Genomic DNA, 20,545 nt, shown 5'->3' with positions numbered 1-20,545 from the left:
CTTTTATGAGACTATTCTATACAAACATAACCTGCTGATCCTTGCGGGAAGAGTGCATCCAACAACTCTAAGCACAGCTCATCTCTCCAACACCCTCTGGCGATAGTACTGCACACTGGGCCTCATCACGAGTTGGGCAGTAACGCCCAATAAACGCGGCGCTAATAGCCCTACCGGCAACCCCCCTATTAGTGCCGGATCACGGGTTTGGCGGAAGGGTTATTGCCAATTCCCCATTGGGCCCATTCGGGAATTCCTCATTCCCCATTGGGCCCAATGGGGAAAATTTGCGCTATTACCGCCGGCGGATTTCCCTCCGGCGGTAATCGCGCTAAAAATCGGCAATTTTGCCACAGATTTGCCGCAGATTTTCTCTCTCTCTCTCTCTCTCTCTCTCTTTCTCTCTCTCTCTCTCTCTCTCTCTCTCTCCCCCTCTCCCTCCTCAGCCTTTGCTGCCAGCTACACATCCAGAGAAATAAGAGTGGAGTTCTTGTAGCGACACGGACTGTTTTTTTTGTTGCAAAGGCAAATATAAAAAAATAGGAAATCATTTTATTGTGCTAATATTCCCTCTTTTTTCAGCTCTGTCTGTCTCTCTCTGCACTCTATCTCTGTCTTTCTCTCTATGCCACTGTCTCTCTATTTGGGTGAGGGCTGAGTTGTCTGGACATCTGCTAGAGCCACCCCAGGCATTGCTGTCAGCTCTGCGACCAGAGGGTAAAAGAGATCTCTCGAGGAGGAGGGCGGGCTGTGCTTTTTGCTAAAGCATCTGTTACAAAAATGTAATAGTTTTCAATTGCACCAACATTGTAACCTGACACTTTCTGAAACGTTTGCATGTGCATGTTTAATAAATGCTTTCAGTATATACTGTAGTTATAATTATAAAGTTACGTGTCTTATCTCACCGAGCAAAGAACTTTATCAAAATCTAGAATAACATATACATTATGTTATATAAAGTTATAGCCGGTGTATGGGAGGACTGGTCCAGGAGAGCCCCCTCCCCTGCCTCTTCTCCCCCGGTGAGGATCATGGCTCATCAGTTGTCCTTCCTGCCACCAGGGCCCAGGTGGTGGGTGGGGCACTGGCTGAAGACATTGACCAAACCTGCTCAATTTAGCTAGGCCCTGGAAACCATTTTGTCTAAATAAAAATGGCTTGAGCCCTGTGCACCGCAGCGCGGCCCCCACCCTTGGAGAGTGTCACTTCTCCCTGTGGCCGCAGTTCTCTGGCAGATGCGCTGCGAGCCCGTTCCCACGAACAGACAGACATGAGCTAGTGTCAGATACCAACACTGTAACATTTCACCTTCCGCAGTGTATCGCTGTTCATAGTATGACCCGGTCAGCAGGGCCGGGGTGGGAAAGAACTGTAAAATGGCCCCCTGACAAAAGCAGAGTCCCCAAATACTAATGAGTAAACCACCTGTGTTGAAACTTTTCTCTCCACGGCCCTTCTGACTAAAAACCGGTAAATTCCATACAGATGGCCGAATGTGTGTGTACATGACATTCGGGATGAAGTACCCACATCCCCATAGCTATGCGCAAATAGTAAAAGGTGTCCCGGGGGGCTTTTTGTGTTACGTGTTTCATCAAGAAGACTGCACCCCACGGTCCCGCACCATAAATGAACTAATGCTGCTAGAGTGCAAAGGAAGACAAATGTAACCATAATGAGAGCTCACGCAAGGGGTGAAAAATGCACCATATGTATGTCCAAGCTCACTATGTGCCACTGCCGCCTGTCTCATTGGTGGGCTGTTCCTGCATGCTCCACCAACCTTACTAGTACCTCACTTACCGCGCAGGTACAGGCATATAACAACATGTTGTAATGTTAGAAACGGCCGATTCATGGAATAATTAGCGCGGCGCAAGTGGGCAAAAACGTGCGAATCGCAGTGGAATAGCGAAAATCGCAGTGCAATTGCGAAAATCGCACGAAAAGCAGCGCACGTTGATTCATGGAAGGCCGTGCGCGAGAAAACCAGCGGATGTGCGATAAAAAGTGCGCGGCGCACGTTGGCGCACAGGCCATCTAACAGCGTGCGCCAGGCACAAACACGACCGCCACAAGAAAGCAGGCGGTAGCGTCTCTGCGGCTGTAAGAAATGTGCGCCAAAAGGTGCGCCAACAAATCGCACCTATATACTGCCATGATGAATGTCCCATACTGTGGCCCTCCAGGAAAAAAGACGTGCAAAGGGGTACCCACAAACACGGACACCCGCTGACAAAAAATACGTGTGCGTGTATACCGGGGTGCGCGGGAAGTCTAACATGCGATTTCAGCAGGGTACGTGCATCACAGGGGTTCGCGTGAAGTTTCACACGCGATCGGGTCTGGGGGAGCGGGCTACGTGTATATCAGGGGTTCGCGTGAAGTTCCACACGCGAACAGCCTGGATGCGTGTATTTCAGGGGTGCGCGGGAAGTTCCACACGCGAATAGCCTAGGCGCGTGTATTTCAGGGGTGCGGGGGAAGTTCCACACGCGAACAGCCTGGGCGCGTGTATTTCAGGGGTGCGCGGGAAGTTCCACACGCGAACAGCCTGGGCCCGTGTATTTCAGGGGTGCGGGGGAAGTTCCACACGCGAACAGCCTGGGCGCGTGTATTTCAGGGGTGCGCGGGAAGTTCCACACGCGAACAGCCTGGCCGCGTGTATTCCAGGGGTGCGCGGGAAGTTCCACACGCGAATAGCCTGGGCGCGTGTATTTCAGGGGTGCGCGGGAAGTTCCACACGCGAATAGCCTGGGCGCGTGTATTTCAGGGGTGCGCGGGAAGTTCCACACGCGAACAGCCTGGGCGCGTGTATTTCAGGGGTGCGCGTGAAGTTCCACATGTGATTTGACAGTGTGGGTCCTCCCAGGTGTACCCTGTACACCCTCCACGGCCCCTGCAGGCAGCCCACACCACAGGGGACTACCCTGCATCCCTGGTCATGTCCCGCAGGCAGCCCACCCACCATGGGCATGCCCCCCAGCAAAGGCACATGTCTCCTTGAACTAATGAACACCAACTCATGTCCCCTTGCACCCCCACCCCCCAGCACTGTGGGGCACCTGCCAGCAGGCCCCCACCCATGTCCAACTCATGTCCCCCACCCCCCCACCCCCCAGCACTGTGGGGCACCTGCCAGCAGGCCCCCACCCATGTCCAACTCATGTCTCCCACCACCCCCACCCCCCAGCACTGTGGGGCACCTGCCAGCAGGCCCCCACCCATGTCCAACTCATGTATCCCACCACCCCCACACCCCAGCACTGTGGGGCACCTGCCAGCAGGCCCCCACCCATGTCCAACTCATGTCTCCCACCACCCCCACCCCCCAGCCACCAGGGTCACCCTCCACCAGGCCCCCACTCATGTCTCCCACCACCCCCACCCCCCAGCCACCAGGGTCACCCTCCACCAGGCCCCCACTCATGTCACCCACCACCCCCACACCCCAGCAGTGCAGGGTCACCCTCCACCAGGCCCCCACTCATGTCACCCACCACCCCCACACCCCAGCAGTGCAGGGTCACCCTCCACCAGGCCCCCACTCATGTCACCCACCACCCCCACACCCCAGCAGTGCAGGGTCACCCTCCACCAGGCCCCCACTCATGTCACCCACCACCCCCACCCCCCAGCAGTGCAGGGTCACCCTCCACCAGGCCCCCACTCATGCCTACCACCACCCCCACCCCCCAGCCACCAGGGGCACCCTCCACCAGGCCCCCACTCATGTCACCCACCACCCCCACCCCCCAGCAGTGCAGGGTCACCCTCCACCAGGCCCCCACTCATGTCTCCCACCACCCCCACCCCCCAGCCACCAGGGTCACCCTCCACCAGGCCCCCACTCATGTCTCCCACCACCCCCACACCCCAGCACTGTGGGGCACCTGCCAGCAGGCCCCCACCCATGTCCAACTCATGTATCCCACCCCCCCACCCCCCAGCACTGTGGGGCACCTGCCAGCAGGCCCCCACCCATGTCCAACTCATGTCCCCCACCCCCCCACCCCCCAGCACTGTGGGGCACCTGCCAGCAGGCCCCCACCCATGTCCAACTCATGTCTCCCACCCCCCACCCCCCAGCACTGTGGGGCACCTGCCAGCAGGCCCCCACCCATGTCCAATTCATGTCTCCCACCACCCCCACCCCCCAGCACTGTGGGGCACCTGCCAGCAGGCCCCCACCCATGTCCAACTCATGTATCCCACCACCCCCACACCCCAGCACTGTGGGGCACCTGCCAGCAGGCCCCCACCCATGTCCAACTCATGTCTCCCACCACCCCCACCCCACAGCCACCAGGGTCACCCTCCACCAGACCCCCACTCATGTCTCCCACCACCCCCACCCCCCAGCAGTGCAGGGTCACCCTCCACCAGGCCCCCACTCATGTCTCCCACCACCCCCACCCCCCAGCCACCAGGGTCACCCTCCACCAGGCCCCCACTCATGTCTCCCACCACCCCCACACCCCAGCACTGTGGGGCACCTGCCAGCAGGCCCCCACCCATGTCCAACTCATGTCTCCCACCACCCCCACCCCCCAGCACTGTGGGGCACCTGCCAGCAGGCCCCCACCCATGTCCAATCCATGCCCCCCTGCACCTGGGTCCCAACATTCCCCAATCATGTCCGTAATGCCCATCCTCCCCTGCCAAAAGGCCCAACCAACTATCACACCCACCCACATATCAAAGGCAATTACATGTTACACCCCCAATGTAAATAATGCAATTTAACACATGTCTGTCACACACAATGGCTGCAAGTGAATGACAAAACACCCAACATGACATGCCTGAAAGCAATGAGATGATACGACACATTGAATATTAAAAAAATAATATGTATTGAACAGCAAATAAGAAAAAACACAAAGCAAATCAAACAAAACAAGATGAATGTCCAAGAAAAAATTCTGAAAAATTAAAATAAGCCAATTAAGAAGATCATCCTGGGTCCATGAGCCCTACCAAATTAAACCTAACTGACTACTAACTAAAAAGTGAACTATATACAAAAAAGTGGTGCATTGTCCAATCGCAACCAAAAAAAAATCAAAAAAACAAAGGAAACCTAACCCTAACTATACAACTATATACAAAGGCAGCGGGCTATTCGAACGGCTCACTGGTTGTTGTCATGGGCCAGGGCATCATCGAACTCCTGGTCAATGGCTTGGAGGCGGGCATGTTCCCTGGCCCCGAGGTCCCGCAGGGATAACGCAGTGTCCAGCTCAAACTCCCTGCGAAGACCCTCGAGGCACTCAGCCCGCCTCAGCGCCCTCCGCATGGAGTCCTCCGCCTTGACCATCATGAGCCGTTCCTCCTCTGCCCGCTGCCGCTCCGCACCTATCCGCTGGCACAACCTCTCCCACATGGAAGCCACTCCCATTCCAGGGTTCTCCTGCCCTCCGGCCGATGCCTGCACCCCTGATGTTGATGGCCCCGAGCCATGATGCCTCCCACGTTGAGCCTGCTGCTGCCTCCGACGCAACTGCCTGTGCCAGCACGACGGCATCCAGGCTGATGGAAACCACCGACGCCGTCGTGCACGTGCCCTGCCCGATGATGCCGTCACATCCTCCATCTGCTGGGGTCCAGTTGCTCTGGTGTCCACCCCTGCTGGATCTCTGACTCCCGACTGTGGCAGGGATGGGATCCCCACCGAGCTGGCTGCATTGGTCGGGGCAGGTCCACAGGGGGCCCTGGTGGCATCTGGGCTGGAAGACGGCAAGGAGAACGACTGGTGGATAGCCTGCACAGAGGAGGAGAGGGCCGCCACATTGGCCAACACATGCAGGAAACCCCCGAACATGGCCGATCCCAATTGGGCCACGTCGGCACGGTGCACTTCGTGATGACGTGCGTGATCCTCCCGGGAAGCACGCACGGCATCACGAATCACAGCCGTGCGCATCGCGACCCCAATCAGGACCTTCTCCGCACGGCCAGGGGTTCCCACGTCCGCAGGTGGAGGGGAGTCAGGTGACATGGACATCCCCTCTACCTGCGGACAGGCCTGGGACGGGGCATCCCTGCTGGTGCATGGTGGTGCACTCACAGGGTCAGGGACAGCGACATGCACAGGCCCCTCCACGGTGACCTGTGCTGCCTCCTGCCCCTGGCCCTGGACTGCACCACTTGCACCAGCAGGGATGCCCCCACCAGGCCCCATGTGTGCCCCAGTGGCGGCCTCCTCCTCCTCTGTGCAAACCACCAACCTGGATGGCTCCTCACCGTCTCCCACCGTAGCAGGCCCCTGTGGGGGCTCACCCACCCCTTCCGCTGCAGCCGTGGGGGCATCCCCGCCGCCTTGCTCCACAGCGCCGTCTCCGCCCTCTTCTTCACTAGCCGCTGCGTAGAGGGAGACAAAGAACACAAGCATCAGGGCACTGTACAATGGTCCCCTAGACAGGAAGCAATAGCAGATGAGCACCACTGTCAAAGTACACTTCCATCATGTCCCTCCACAACACATGGGTCAGTCCAGGCAAAACACACACAGTAACAGGCATGGTGCATGCCATGGACATTTCCATGCATGTCCAATGGACTCTTGAAACATTCAATGATATGTAACTCACATGCATCATGCCTCATGCCCATCACATGCACACACTTCACCTCAGTCACATCCATCTGGCCCCAAACACACCAAACACAGCGGTTACAAGGGTAATTTGGCTGCTTTACTGAATCTCTGCATTGTCACACACATGTGTCATGCATCCATGGCATGCACAAGTCACAGACACGCAGGTCAGGCACACAGACATGGCTACCATATATGTACCTGGCATCAGCACCCATCCCTCACCCCCACCCATGTCCAGGTACAGAGACTGGCATGCTCTCATGTTCAAAATCTGAATAGGGCTCCCCATGCGGCATTTCAACACATGCAACAACCATGTGCATCACACATCACTGGTCGCACATGCATTACCATGATGTCCCTGCACACATACATGCATACATGGCCTATGGCACACATACAGGCAAGTATCATAGAACCAGCACACCGCAACATGCCCTGTCTCACACAGTAATGCATGGACACTTACCGCTCAACTCCAGACGGGCCTCCCTCTCAAGGATCTGGGCGTGGAGCGCTGGGCGTACGCGTTCCAGGACCCTCATCTGGATGGAACTCATGCGGCCCCGGCCCCCCTCCACGAGGCGCCGGGCCTTCACAAGGGTCCTGGACCTCAAGTCCTCCCAGCGCTTCTTGATCTTCAGGACGTCGCGGGTTGCCACCCCCTCCGCGTTGATGGCAACCACACAGTCGGCCCAGATCCTCTGCCGTCCTTCCTTGCTGGCGCGGGACGATCCAAAGAGGGCATCATACTGCCCCAGGACATGCTCCACCAGGACACCAACTTCGGTGACAGTGAAGCTGGTGCCCCTCTGCCCCTCTGGCCTGGGGTTGCCACTGGTGCCAGATGTGGAAGTGCCCGACATGGCAACCCCAGAGGCAGGTGTGGGTGGGCAACTGGGTCCTGGGGCTGGGCTGTGGAGCGATGTAATACCAGTCGGGAGTCTTCAGTTCCAGCAGGGGTGGACACAGCAACTGGACCCCTGCAGATGGCTGATGTGCAGGCACCAAATGGCAGGGCACGGTGGCAGCAGGCAGGCAGGCAGGCAGCAGCAGATGGCAAGTGGGAGGCTGCTCGGGGCACTGGGGGGCAGTAACTCGGCCTTCTGGGCAGGAGCGTGGGCTTCAGTGTGTTTTCACGTGGCCAGCTTGATACGGAGTGATTTGGCACGTGAAAATCCTGCACGTCAGCGTGAAATCCGAGGAAAGGCCCTTAGCGCGTAAGCGCGTCAGCACGCATACGCGATTCTATTGGACCAGAGTCCCTCAGCGCGTAAGCGCGTCTGTGACGTGACCCGCACGGGTGTTCCCCACTCAGCACGTGATGACGGGGCACACGTGGAGATACTGCACGTCAGAGTGTCATCGCGTGTAATTGGACAAAAGTGCGCGTACACGCGATTGGCCTATGTACGTGTATTTAATGGGTGCGCGGCCACTTACACACGCAAGTACGTCAGCGAACCTGTATCACGTGGTGCGTGTGAAATTCCGCACGCTATTGGACTGGGAACTGGATTCCAGGGGTGCGCGGGTCACACGCTGTATCACGTGGTGCGTGTGAATTTCCGCACGCTATTGGACTGGGAACTGGATTCCAGGGGTGCGCGGGTCACACGCTGTATCCCGTGGTGCGTGTGAATTTCCGCACGCTATTGGACTGGGAACTGGATTCCAGGGGTGCGCGGGTCACACGCTGTATCCCGTGGTGCGTGTGAATTTCCACACGCTATTGGACTGGGAACTGGATTCCAGGGGTGCGCGGGTCACACGCTCGCCTAGAACACGCGCTAAGCATAAATTGCGGACTTTAACAATAACAAGCTCAGACGCCAGGATGAACATACCGTTCCTAGCAGCAGTGGCAGTGGGCTACCAAAGGAGGAGGAGGAGGATAGTCAGGGCCAGAATATTTACACCCAGAACCAGCCTTTTCGGGATGCCTGATGACCAGGTGTATGGGAGGTACAGGTTTCCACCACACATCATACTGGACCTGGTGAGTGAGTGGGAGGATGACCTCACATCACCTACCCTGTGCTCCCAAGCACTCAGCCCCCTGGAGAAGGTCCTCAATGTACTGCACTTCTTAGCCACTGGATCATTTCAGCAGACAAGTGCCATAGTGGGTGGGGTGTCACAGGCCACCCAGTCACGCTGCCTACACCAGGTCTTGAACATCATGACTGCACGCCCATCAGTCCGCAGGCACATGTACCTGCCCAGAACACCTGCAGAAAGGCATGCTGCCGCCCTGGATTTTTACGCAGTGGCACGATTCCCCAAAGTGCTAGGTGCCATCGACTGCACCCATGTGGCTCTACGTCCCCCCAGGGCATCTGAGCACATCTATAGGAACCGCAAGCACTGGCATTCCATCAACGTGCAGGTAGCATGTAATGCCAAGGGAATCATCACCTCAGTATATGCCAACTATCCCGGCTCCACCCACGACAGCTTCATTTACCGAATGTCCACCCTAAGCCGGGACCTAGAAGCTGGGCGGCATGGCGATACATGGCTGCTTGGTGAGTATGTATGCCACTGCACATGCATGCATGTTGGATACTGAGCAAGGTCACAACCTCACCAATGATACCAATCCCCACCTCCACAGGGGACAGTGCCTACCCTCTCAGCCCCCACATGATGACGCCAATTCGGAACCCCACCACGCCACCCCAGGTAAGATTTAACACAGCCCACATTACAACCAGGGGCATAGTGGAGCGCACATTCGGAGTGCTGAAGTCACGCTTTCGCTCCCTTGACCGTTCTGGCGGGCAGCTGTTATACGCTCCCCCAGTAGTGTGCAGGATCATAGTGGCAGCATGTGTCCTGCACAACGTTGCAACACGCCGGGGCCTGGCCGTGGACATGGTGGTGGCCCCACATCCCCAACCACATGCACAGCCGCTGCGCATGGGAGGGGAAAGGGCACGGGGGGAGGCAGCCCGTACACAGCTAGTGGCTAATTACTTCACATAGAAATCACACCCCTGTGGAGTGCACACTGCCCTGGCACATTCCATCTGACAATCAATGATGACTCAACCTGACACTGATCCTGAATGTCTGGAGAATGAACCGGGAATTCCATGTCAGCCTGAGATTGTTCACCTGGAAGTGTCACAATGTGTGCATCCCTACCCACACAGACACCACCAATGCAGTTTTGTGAAGTTACACATTGAAGCAGCTAAAATGAATACCCACTTGCAAAATGCAACAAGAGGACAGTGCCATGTCAGCCAACCCAACCCCAGCACTGCCACACGACACACCGTGCCATGTCATGCTAATTGCAGGTAAACAAAGTAATCCCCACAACATGACATCACTCTCACTATGTACAGTGGCACTATTAGAAACCTGCAACACCTAAAATGCTCACAGCAATGCCGGACCAACAACATACTTGAGCACGTAGTACCATTAACATGACATCAAAAATGTTACATATTAGTAGTCTCACCACCTGGAAATGCCTGCACTCCCACCACTACCAACTGTGCAGTGTTGGCGCCATGTAGAGTTGTAGGTGCACTGCTGCCAACATGGTCCCCATCGCCAGACTAGAGGTCCTTGTGTGGACTTGAGGAAGGGACCTGCAAATTGGGAGGTAGACACAGAAGAAGAGTTACACATCAATGCAACATGCAGTGTACAACACAACAGCAATATGCACTATGAATGTATACACAGTATTGACTACAGACTGGCCACACAGCTCATGGGAGTCCAACGTCACTGTGTAATTCACTGTCACTTGGGCACACCCTTTGCAAGCCCATGGAAACGGGAAGCAGGAGGGGTGTGTGTGACTCAAACCCAAGCATCTGAACCAAATACATTACAAGCCTGCATGTGCCCAGCCACAATGCAGCGTATGCCCACAGGAACCACGGAAGCCAACACATCGAAGCCAACACATCGGAGCCAACACATCGGAGCCAACACATCGGAGCCAACAGATCGGAGCCAACAGATCGGAGCCAACAGATCGGAGCCAACAGATCGGAGCCAACACATCGGAGCCAACACATCGGAGCCAACACATCGGAGCCAACAGATCGGAGCCAACAGATCGGAGCCAACAGATCGAAGCCAACAGATCGGAGCCAACAGATCGTCCCAAAAAAATTGGGAATAAAAGAAATCAAAATAAAAATAAAAATAAAAAACAATCAAAAATGGCCATTGATGGGCCCGGGGGGGTTGGGGAGGCCACCCAGGAGGTCCGAGGACAGGATGCACACCAGAACCCACCTGCGTGGATCCTGGGAAGATAAAACACCTCCATGGGCTCATGGCCCACACGGCTACCCTATTGTGGGAGTATCACTGCTGTCGCTATTATCACCCTGTGCAGCTGCATCCGGAGGTGGTTGCACTATGGGAGGCAGCCCACGCAAGGCCCTAGTCTGCTCCTCCATGGCTGCAAGCATGCGGGTGTGGTAGGTCTGGTTCTGGAGGATGAGTGTGCGGAGGTCCCCATGCAACAACTCACGGGATGCCCGGACCTCCGCCCTCGTTGCCTGCATCTCAGCTGAGAGCGTACGGGTGAGACGCTCCAGCTGCTGTTCTGTCCTTTGGTGTGTTGAAGCCTCAAGCTCAACAAGAGTCGTCCTGAGGTGTAGGAGCTCCTGCCTCAGGGCTTCCCTGTGGCCCTGGGACTCAATGGAGATGGCCTCCTGCAGAGTCGCCAGTGCCGCCCGCCTGTCCCTGTTGGACCCCAACATGTCCTCCCTGTGTGACTGGCAGATGGAGTCGGTTGCCTGCTCTAGTCGCTCCATCAGCCTTTCTGGGGGGACAATGGAAGTGGCCACCCTATCCATGGCCTGAGCCATCATCTCGGATGATGCAGCCTGTTGGGTAGCCATACCGTAAATGGATTGCTCCCATGCGGTATTGCCGGGTGGCGTACGGCCACCACGTCGGCGGGCACCACACCTGTCTGGGGCAAGGCAAACTGCGCCTTGCTGTGCCGGCACTGCCTGAGGCTGCAGGACTGCATTCCCCCTCTGATCTGCTGGCCCAGGAACAGGATCAGATGTCGCGGAGTGTGACCCTGCATCCGTAACCACCGAAGGCGTAGCTGCCAACACTGACATCCCCATGGAGGGTACTGACCCTGGTGCAGGTGGGTGAGACAGAACAGAATCCCTCCATGGAACACTCACCTGCGACGGCACGTAGGTCTCATCCGAATCAACACCTGAGTACAGCTCGGGGGAGGTGCAGCCAGAGACACCCCTTGAGAGCACGACCTGCAGCACTTGTGGGTTCTCCCCCACCACCACACCACGTCCCTCACTGGTGGTTGGTCGGCCCTGGGACACCTCCTGGGTCTGCACCATCTCCACAACCCCAGCAGTATCAGGTGCGTCTTCCCCTGCAAAGACATGAAAACAAAGTAATGGAAACAGGCATTAGCACCACGGCACACATTGAGGGCTGAGAAGCAAGAGAACCAGTACTTGATTGACACATGTCCCACATGACTAAAACCCTCCCATGCATGCACCCTCACTGCGTATGAAGTGCAGGCAAATGGCACACACTGATGACACCAAGATGGAAGATGAACAAATTTTCTGCATGCTGCCTGGCAGTGGCATCACACATTGGCCTGTGATTGGCAGGTGAAACACACATGCCATCACACAGATGGCATGTACCATTGCTATTGAGTGAAGATGGAGAGGAGGGCAGCACCTATTCATTCAGTCCAGTTCCCGCATGTAATAGCTTTTCTGATTCTAACAGGTCAGATTTTTCACCTGGAGCTGCCAGTCTGAAATGGTCAAATTGCACAGGGACATGTGTGTACAAATGATATCCAGGTAACAAAGTCACTCCACTTTACCATACCCATGTCAGACATGTGACTAGTGGACAGCGACATGCCTAGTGAAAGTGGTGGAATGCAAACAAACTGACTGAATGAACAGTGAAAAATAAGCAAATATGTTGTGTCAAGGTGACACTTCAAGGGCAACTGGCGTGCAGTTGTGCTAGATGTCTACTGTTGGCAGAAGGGATACTGCTATGGCCAAATGCAGCTGCGCAGGAAGTATTGCATGAAGCACATGGCTGACCCATACGACTGAGGCGCACACACTCTCACCTGGCACCCAAACAGAAGCCCTCACACACACACCATGCACATGGATGACACACACATGCATGTGCACTCACCGGACAATGCCTCGTAATCAGCCAGATCTCCCACGCCTTGGATCTGTTCCTCCGTGACGTAGGTCCCAGCGACTGACTCATGTGGAGTGAGTTCCATGTCTACTACTGGAGACCCACCTCCAGTCACTAGAGTTGCGGCATGACTTGAGGCCAGCTTACTCTTTGCCCTGCGCTTTAGGTCATTCCAGCGCTTATAGCAATCATTGGCTGTGCGCCTCACGATTCCAAGGGCACTTACGATGTCCGCAACGGTCTGCCAGTGTGCCTGGCATTGTGCAGGTGTGGTCTTGGATCCTGCAACAATGACCATCTCGTTGTCATGTCCGGACACATACTCGACAAGTGCATTCAGTTCGTCATCCGTGAAGCTGGGCTTCCTGGACGGGCCGGACTGTGTAGCCGTGTCTGGGGCATCAGCCTGTGCCGGACGAGCACTCTTCCTCTTCCGCTTGGAAGGTGGTGGTGATCCTGAGTGTCCTGCGCCGCTCTGGACACTAGGGGCAGGAGCCCTGGTGGACTCTGTATCAGGAGTGTGGGATTGCACACTCAGCATGGGAGTTGGTGCAGGCATTGGCTCTAGTGTGATGGTGTCAGGGGGAATGTCAGCAGCATGGACTAGGACCGACACTGTCCTGGCTGGGTGTGTGAGGGCAGGGGTGGATGGAGCCGCAGCTGCCCCTGCAGCCACTCCGCCCTGCCTCCTTGGTGCAGCAGATGACCTTGCTGCCCCAGATCCACGTGGCATGATGGCATCAACGTGCACCAGCGCACGTGTCGTAGCCCTGCTGACCTGGAAGTCAGCCATGGAGTCAGCCAGGTCTGGTGCCACAATGGGCTGGTCCAACAAGGGCTGAGCATGGATGGTGTCAGCCACTTCAGCCTCAACGGGAGGGGGGGAGGGGGGGGATGATGGGTGCCCTTGACTGGTCCTCCACACATGGGGGGACAGGCTCACCCTGCAAGTTACGACCACGTCCCCTACCGGATCCACCACGGCCACCACTTGTGGCTCTTCCACCTTTGCCACCCTTACGGAATCCTCGCCTCCCAGCCATGGCACTGATATTAATGTGCGTATGGGAGTGGCTGTAGACAATTGTCCTGGGCAATTGGGGGTCAAAGGGGTTGGGTACCAGATGGTAATTGTACCCTAGTGCTCTAGCACGGCTGATTGTAACCCCTGGGGAAAGATGACGGGTCACGCAACGCACAGGAGGCCCAAAAAAGGGAGATGACGTGCACGCAACCCCTCCTAGACCACGTGTGCAGAAAGAAAAACCTGCACTACGCTGTGGCACCCAGTAACACAAGAATGAACGTATGCGTGTCACACGCAGCCTAGAATGACCTCTGAAGGGGTAGGCTACACACGGGGCAAGCACAGAAGTTGGATACGTGCGTGACTCACCGTCTGCCAGGTAAAAGAGCGTGAAGAATGAGCGCGTTTGGCTGGCTAAACCCCCGCCAAAAGAAGATGTGTACGCTGTCTGAGAAGACAGGACAACAGTAGAAGGGGACACTGTTTGAGGGAACAGGCCCAGGTAAACCAGTAAAAGAGAAAAAAGAGAAAAAGCTGTCAGAGGTAACAGGGAATACGAACTGGAAACGCTGTGAAGTAAATCGCGTGTGAAACGACAAGAAGTACAGAATTCACCCACTCGCTCTCCACGAAAAGCACGTACAAGGAAATGGTGTTCTACATGTACCTTATATACAGGCCCACACGTACAGCGTCACTTACGCGGCGTGTACGTTCACCAATCACACGCTTTGTCACTCCTGCGTGTAGATCCATTTTCACCAATCACACGCTTTGTCACTTCTGCGTGTAGATCCATTTTCACCATTCACACGCTTTGTCACTTCTGCGTGTAGATCCATTTTCACCAATCACACGCTTTGTCACTTCTACGTGTACATCCATTTTCACCAATCACACGCTTTGACACTGGGACGTGTCACGCAACAATTTCCTGCACGTGCAGGTGACTATAGGCGCGCATATGCTGTTGACGGGTTTACGCGCTAAGGGCCTTTGCTGACGTGTGGGATTTCACTCCCTATCAGGCTGTCCACGCGTTCACACACGAGAGACCACGCTCCTGGCCAGGAGGCCAAATTACTGCCCCCCAGAGCCCTGAGCACGCTCCCACCTGCCATCTGCTGCTGCCTGACTGCCTGCTGGCCACGTGCCCCACAGTGCTGGTGGGTGGGGGTGTTGGGAGACATGGGTGGGGGCCTGGTGGAGGGTGCCCCTGCACTGGTGGGGGTGGTGGGAGACATGGGTGGGGGCTTGGTGGAGAGTGCCCCTGGTGGCGGGGGGGTGGGGGTGGTGGGAGACATGGGTGGGGGCCTGGTGGAGGCTGCCCCTGGTGGCGGGAGGGTGGGGGTAGTGGGAGACATGAGTGGGGGCCTGGTGGAGGCTGCCCCTGCACTGCTGGGGGGTGGGGGTGCAGGGGGACATGAGCAGGTGTGCAGGGTAGTCCCCTGTTTTGTAGGCTGCCTGCAGGGGCCGTGGAGGGTGTACAGGGAACACCTGTGAGGACCCACCCAGCCTAATCGCGTGTGATGATTCCCACGCACCCCTGTAATACACGTACCCTGGCCAATCGCGTGTTAAACTTCCCGCATACCCCTGTAATACACGTACCCTGGCTAATCGCGTGTTAAACTTCCCGCGTACCCCTGTAATACACTTACCCTGGCTAATCGCGTGTTAAACTTCCCGCGTACCCCTGTAATACACGTACCCTGGCCAATCGCGTGTTAAACTTCCCGAATACCCCTGTAATACACGTACCCTGGCCAATCGCGTGTTAAACTTCCCGCGTACCCCTGTAATACACGTACCCTGGCTAATCGCGTGTTAAACTTCCCGCATACCCCTGTAATACACGTACCCTGGCCAATCGCGTGTTAAACTTCCCGCGTACCCCTGTAATACACGTACCCTGCCTAATCGCGTGTTAAACTTCCCGCGTACCCCTGTAATACACGTACCCTGGCCAATCGCGTGTTAAACTTCCCGCGTACCCCTGTAATACACGTACCCTGGCTAATCGCGTGTATAACTTCACGCGTACCCCTGTAATACACGTACCCTGGCCAATCGCGTGTTAAACTTCCCGCGTACCCCTGTAATACACGTACCCTGGCCAATCGCGTGTTAAACTTCCCGCGTACCCCTGTAATACACGTACCCTGGCTAATCGCGTGTTAAACTTCCCGCGTACCCCTGTAATACACTTACCCTGGCTAATCGCGTGTTAAACTTCCCGCGTACCCCTGTAATACACGTACCCTGGCCAATCGCGTGTTAAACTTCCCGCGTACCCCTGTAATACACGTACCCTGGCTAATCGCGTGTATAACTTCACGCGTACCCCTGATATGCACGTTACCCGCTTTGCGTTCCTTGTTTGGCAGCCCTGTAAACTGGTCCAGGGTTAGCGCAGCCCTTTGCGATGATTTAGCGATTTTGATGGCTTTTCCTTGCGCGAGGGCGTTCTTGGGGGCGTTACTGGCGCTGCTGCAGGGTCGCTGCGATACTCTGCGCCACGGCTGGTTTGGGAGCATGAAATCCATGAATACGCTGTGCGCGGAAATCGGTTTTAGCGCACGTGCCTGGCGCAGTCAATCGCACACGGACACTCTGCGCCAGCCGCTTGCGACACTTTTCAGCGAAATTCTATGAATTACCCTGTTAGTGTATACGTAATATGCTCGAATTGGCCATATGGATGGTACAAGCAACGTCAAAAACGTGAACTTCGAAAAGACTCAATGAGTATTGTATCTTATATGAATGTTTATGTCTCTTCCACCTAAAATATGCAACACACGAGGAAAATACCTTTGCAAGCACATGCAAGGCCATTCCCCCCTTCACCCCCCCAGTAAAGCCTGCCAGACAGAAAAAGCAGAGGCCTGTGCTGCCCTGCACCACCTCCCCCAAGTCGGCTGGAGCCGCTTCAAGCATTCACATTCCCCCGCAGCACCCAAGGCCACGGCTTGCCACCTGAATTATTTATAACCCAGCAGTAAACCCCGGCCTTAAAACACAGATCCAAAGGCGCCCTTTCTTAGGCTCCACAACCCATCGGCTCACCGTAGATTAATGGCCACTGTAAAATTAGGACACCCAATATTATGGCAACACTACAGGAACACATCCATAATGACTTCTAACAAGACATGCGAGAGCAGACCACTCGTCCCATGCCCTGAGACCCAACCCCGCGACCTATGATACCCGGTCAACAGGACAAAGGTAACCATGTATTGATGTATCGCCACACAACCCCCCTCTAGGTGCATTCCTCCTGTGTTGCGTTAACCTGTAGAATAACCTATTGGAAGATTTACCAGGGAAGATAATAATGCAATGTTTAATGACTGCGGTGTGCGTGGCCCTAGGGCAGAAAGTCAGGAAAGACATTCATCTCTGACACTGATCACGGTTGGCACAACAACACCGCCCGGATGAGCCCAGCTGACCTGCCAGGCCCAGCCCAACCCACGAGGGTAACCAGTGACGTCCTCCAGCTGTGGCAAACCACATCGAAGCAGCACCTATAACTAGTCATCGCCACCCAATCCCCACGAACTTGTGCCCCCTATAGCATGTAGGTTCTTATGACGTTTTTTGTAAATATATACGCCTGTCTTTGCTATTGTCAGACAGAGCACTCTCGGAGTTTGCAGAGTTCTTTACATGGCCTATTTTGATTGATAAACTCCCATTTAAGCTCACCCTCAGTTTGTCCTGGCCTTATTCCCATCCTGGGAGAGTCCATTATTGTCTCTCATTGTCGGGAGGATCGTGCTATCTGGGGACGCTTGCCTTCAGTGGTGACCCCGAAAGCGTGATTTTAATTTCTCTCCTAATATATATATATCCCTACCGTCCCCTTTGGCACGAAAATATCCAGTCGAAAAGGGATACGCACTGTGCGCCGGCTCCGGGAGGCTGCCCGCCAACGGCGACTGGTACGCTCAGAAGTGCGCATTCACCAGAGAGAGGGTACGGGATCCCGGTTGAAAAATCCCCTTTGAGTACCGCTCGCCGGAGCCGGGGCTGACCGTTGAGCAAACGGCAACACTGCCTGGACGGACCCAGTTTCGGAGACTCTCGGTTCAAGATGGGCACGTGAGTATTGAGTGCGAGAGACCTTAAAGGGAGTAGGGGAGGAAATATAGGACAGGGGACGAGACGGGTTGAAAGGGTCACTTTGGGTCTACTAAGGACCACTTTAAACTTTCCTCGCTTTTTCTTCGCATATGGCCATTAGGATTAAGAGGTGAACAGAGATAAGGAGACGGGAACCTAGCTCCGCAAGGGGGTGGAAGGCGGCGCCACATAGTGCTATCTTGACTAGTACTGGAAATATATAAAGAAGTGGAATATGAGATAAAGGTGTCTGGTAAAGGAAGACACGGAAAATATATTAGTGACTGCTACTATTTCTATTTTTCTCTCTTGGTTTACGGGAAAATAAAAGCGGGTTAGTACAAACAAAGATATAATGTAAGTATAAAAATAATTTTACATCAAAATTAGGAGACGAATATATATATATATATCAGATTAAGACGGACAGGGACAGTTGGCAAGGGAGGAAAGGGAGGACAAACTGGGCTGTGAATAGAGTGCTGCTTATGTGTGTGTATGCATCGTATATGTCAGAACATATTTGATATAATAAGTGTGTAAAGGTGGTCAGAAATACGTAATTGTGGTATGGTTACGGTAAGGGTGACCAGGAGAAATATCAGAAAGAAGAGTGTAATGTGGTAAAGTGAGTGTTCATTTCCTTAATCTGCTGGGTTCAATTGTCACAGTTGTTGATGGTTTGCTCTTGTACATGCCCCCTAAAGAGTATAGAATAGAGGCTGTGTGCAGCCATTCTCATACTGTACAGGTGGCGGGAAAACACGCCTACGCACAATAAGACATAAGTACGTGAATTCATATGGTGATACGTCCATATTAAGAGACAGACATACATAGAGAAGTACACTAGTATCCAGTAAGTACGAAGTATGGGGGCAGAAACACCCTTATCACATATTTGTAAGAGCCTACCTGGGTACGCAGAACGGATTAAGAAATATCATGACCAGTGGATCACAGAGTTGAAGGGGGAAGGATTACCTCAGATATGGCCCGAAGGGGGATCATTTGACAAGGGCGTCTTAGATATGGTAGCCACATGCATTTGTTTGAAATATAAGGGGAAGCAGCTACACAACAGTAGAGAAATATTAGACCTATGGAGACTGTTTGAAGAAGTACCCCACCTAAGAAAAGGGAATTAGATAATGACCTACCATTTACTACTGACAACCCATTACTGATACCAAAAGATGACAAGGTATTTCCGAAGGGAAGCCACCGATAGAGGTAACTAGGCTGTACCCAATACTAAATAAGCCAGTGCCCGCAGAGGGATATAGTGACCCAACTTATATACCCCCAACGACAACCACTACCACTCAAGGGCCAACTGCACCCCCACCATATGAGAGTCATAGGGAACGAGAGCAGGTAAGTACACCAAGGGTGGATATACAGAAATTGACAGGAGATCTAGAATCAAGACTCTCCATAGCCAAAGACGAGCTCTCGAGAATAAAAAGTATATGTGAGCGGACTGCAATCAATGCCGCTAGATCAGAGCCTGCATCAGGAGCGCAGAGTGAGAATAGGACATTTGGAGAACGGTGGAAAAAAGGAGAGATACTGTTTAGGATAGAAGAAGAACCAACACGGATAATTGAACAAGAGGGAAGACAGGGGTGTACTGGTGATGAGGTAAGGACCACAGGAGGCAGAGAGGAGCTATTGTGTTATATAGGGGATGACTTAGAAGAAGGTGAAAGGCTAAGTGTGGCAATGGGAGGGGGTAGCGAGGAGTTGGATGGCGCATGCTCAATGAGAACGATGGATGAGGAGTGGACAGGGCGACTAAGGAACAGGTTGGGAAAAATGGCGCCATTAGGAAAATCATGAGTAAAGGTGGGTGCAGATACAACGACAAAGGGGAAGTTACAACTCCCATTAATACATAGAGGAGGAGGGAGGCCGAATTACATACCCTGGGCTCAGATGGATAAGGCCAATTGTTAAAATTATTGCCCCCGCTATCAGGAGGGGCAAGCAAGTGGATATATGCCTTTGAGAAACACACAGCCGGGGTACCTCTAGCAATAGGCGACGTGAAGAGTTTGCTAGTATCAGCAGTTGGGGATCAAGCTGACAGAGTATTGGTAAAAGCTGGCTTCCCGGGAGTAACGTTAGACTGCGACCGTCATGATGGTGCCTCTTTTCAATACAGTACGTGCCAGGGTGTGGGATGCCTTGCGGGAAACGTTTCCAGATATCCCAGATTTGCAGTCAGTAATGCAATGTACAATGAATGACGGGGAAGATGCTATGGATTACATTTTCCGGGTCCAAGAGATGTGGAGAGCCGAAACGGGCACGCCCTGGTATCAATCAACATCATTTATAATAAAGAGGGGGCTCCCAAAAGAGGTGCAAAAAGCACTTGACAAAATAGCAGGTATTGAAGCAAAAGGTTGGCCCGAAATTCAGAGCATAATAGTTCACCACTGCAAACGAATAAAAGAAAGGGAAAACGAGGTGGCGCAGAGAAGATTGGCAGACGAAGCGAAACTAGTACAAACAAAGCTGGTGAAGGTCGCCGCAGCAGTAGGCAGGGAGATGACGAGGAG

The 20,545-nt window shown here is 54.3% G+C and overlaps 1 protein-coding gene across 2 annotated transcripts in view; it reads right to left on the bottom strand.

The window, feature by feature from the left end:
• The window catches only part of LOC138503240 (uromodulin-like), a 61,984-nt gene that overhangs the window by 26,176 nt on the left and 15,263 nt on the right, over positions 1-20,545 (bottom strand). The window lies entirely within an intron of this gene.

Source organism: Ambystoma mexicanum, chromosome 11 (genome assembly GCF_040938575.1).
Source record: "Ambystoma mexicanum isolate Mex_15411 chromosome 11, UKY_AmexF1_1, whole genome shotgun sequence".
NCBI classification, from domain to species: domain Eukaryota; kingdom Metazoa; phylum Chordata; class Amphibia; order Caudata; family Ambystomatidae; genus Ambystoma; species Ambystoma mexicanum.
This window is presented reverse-complemented; position numbering and strand designations above follow the sequence as displayed.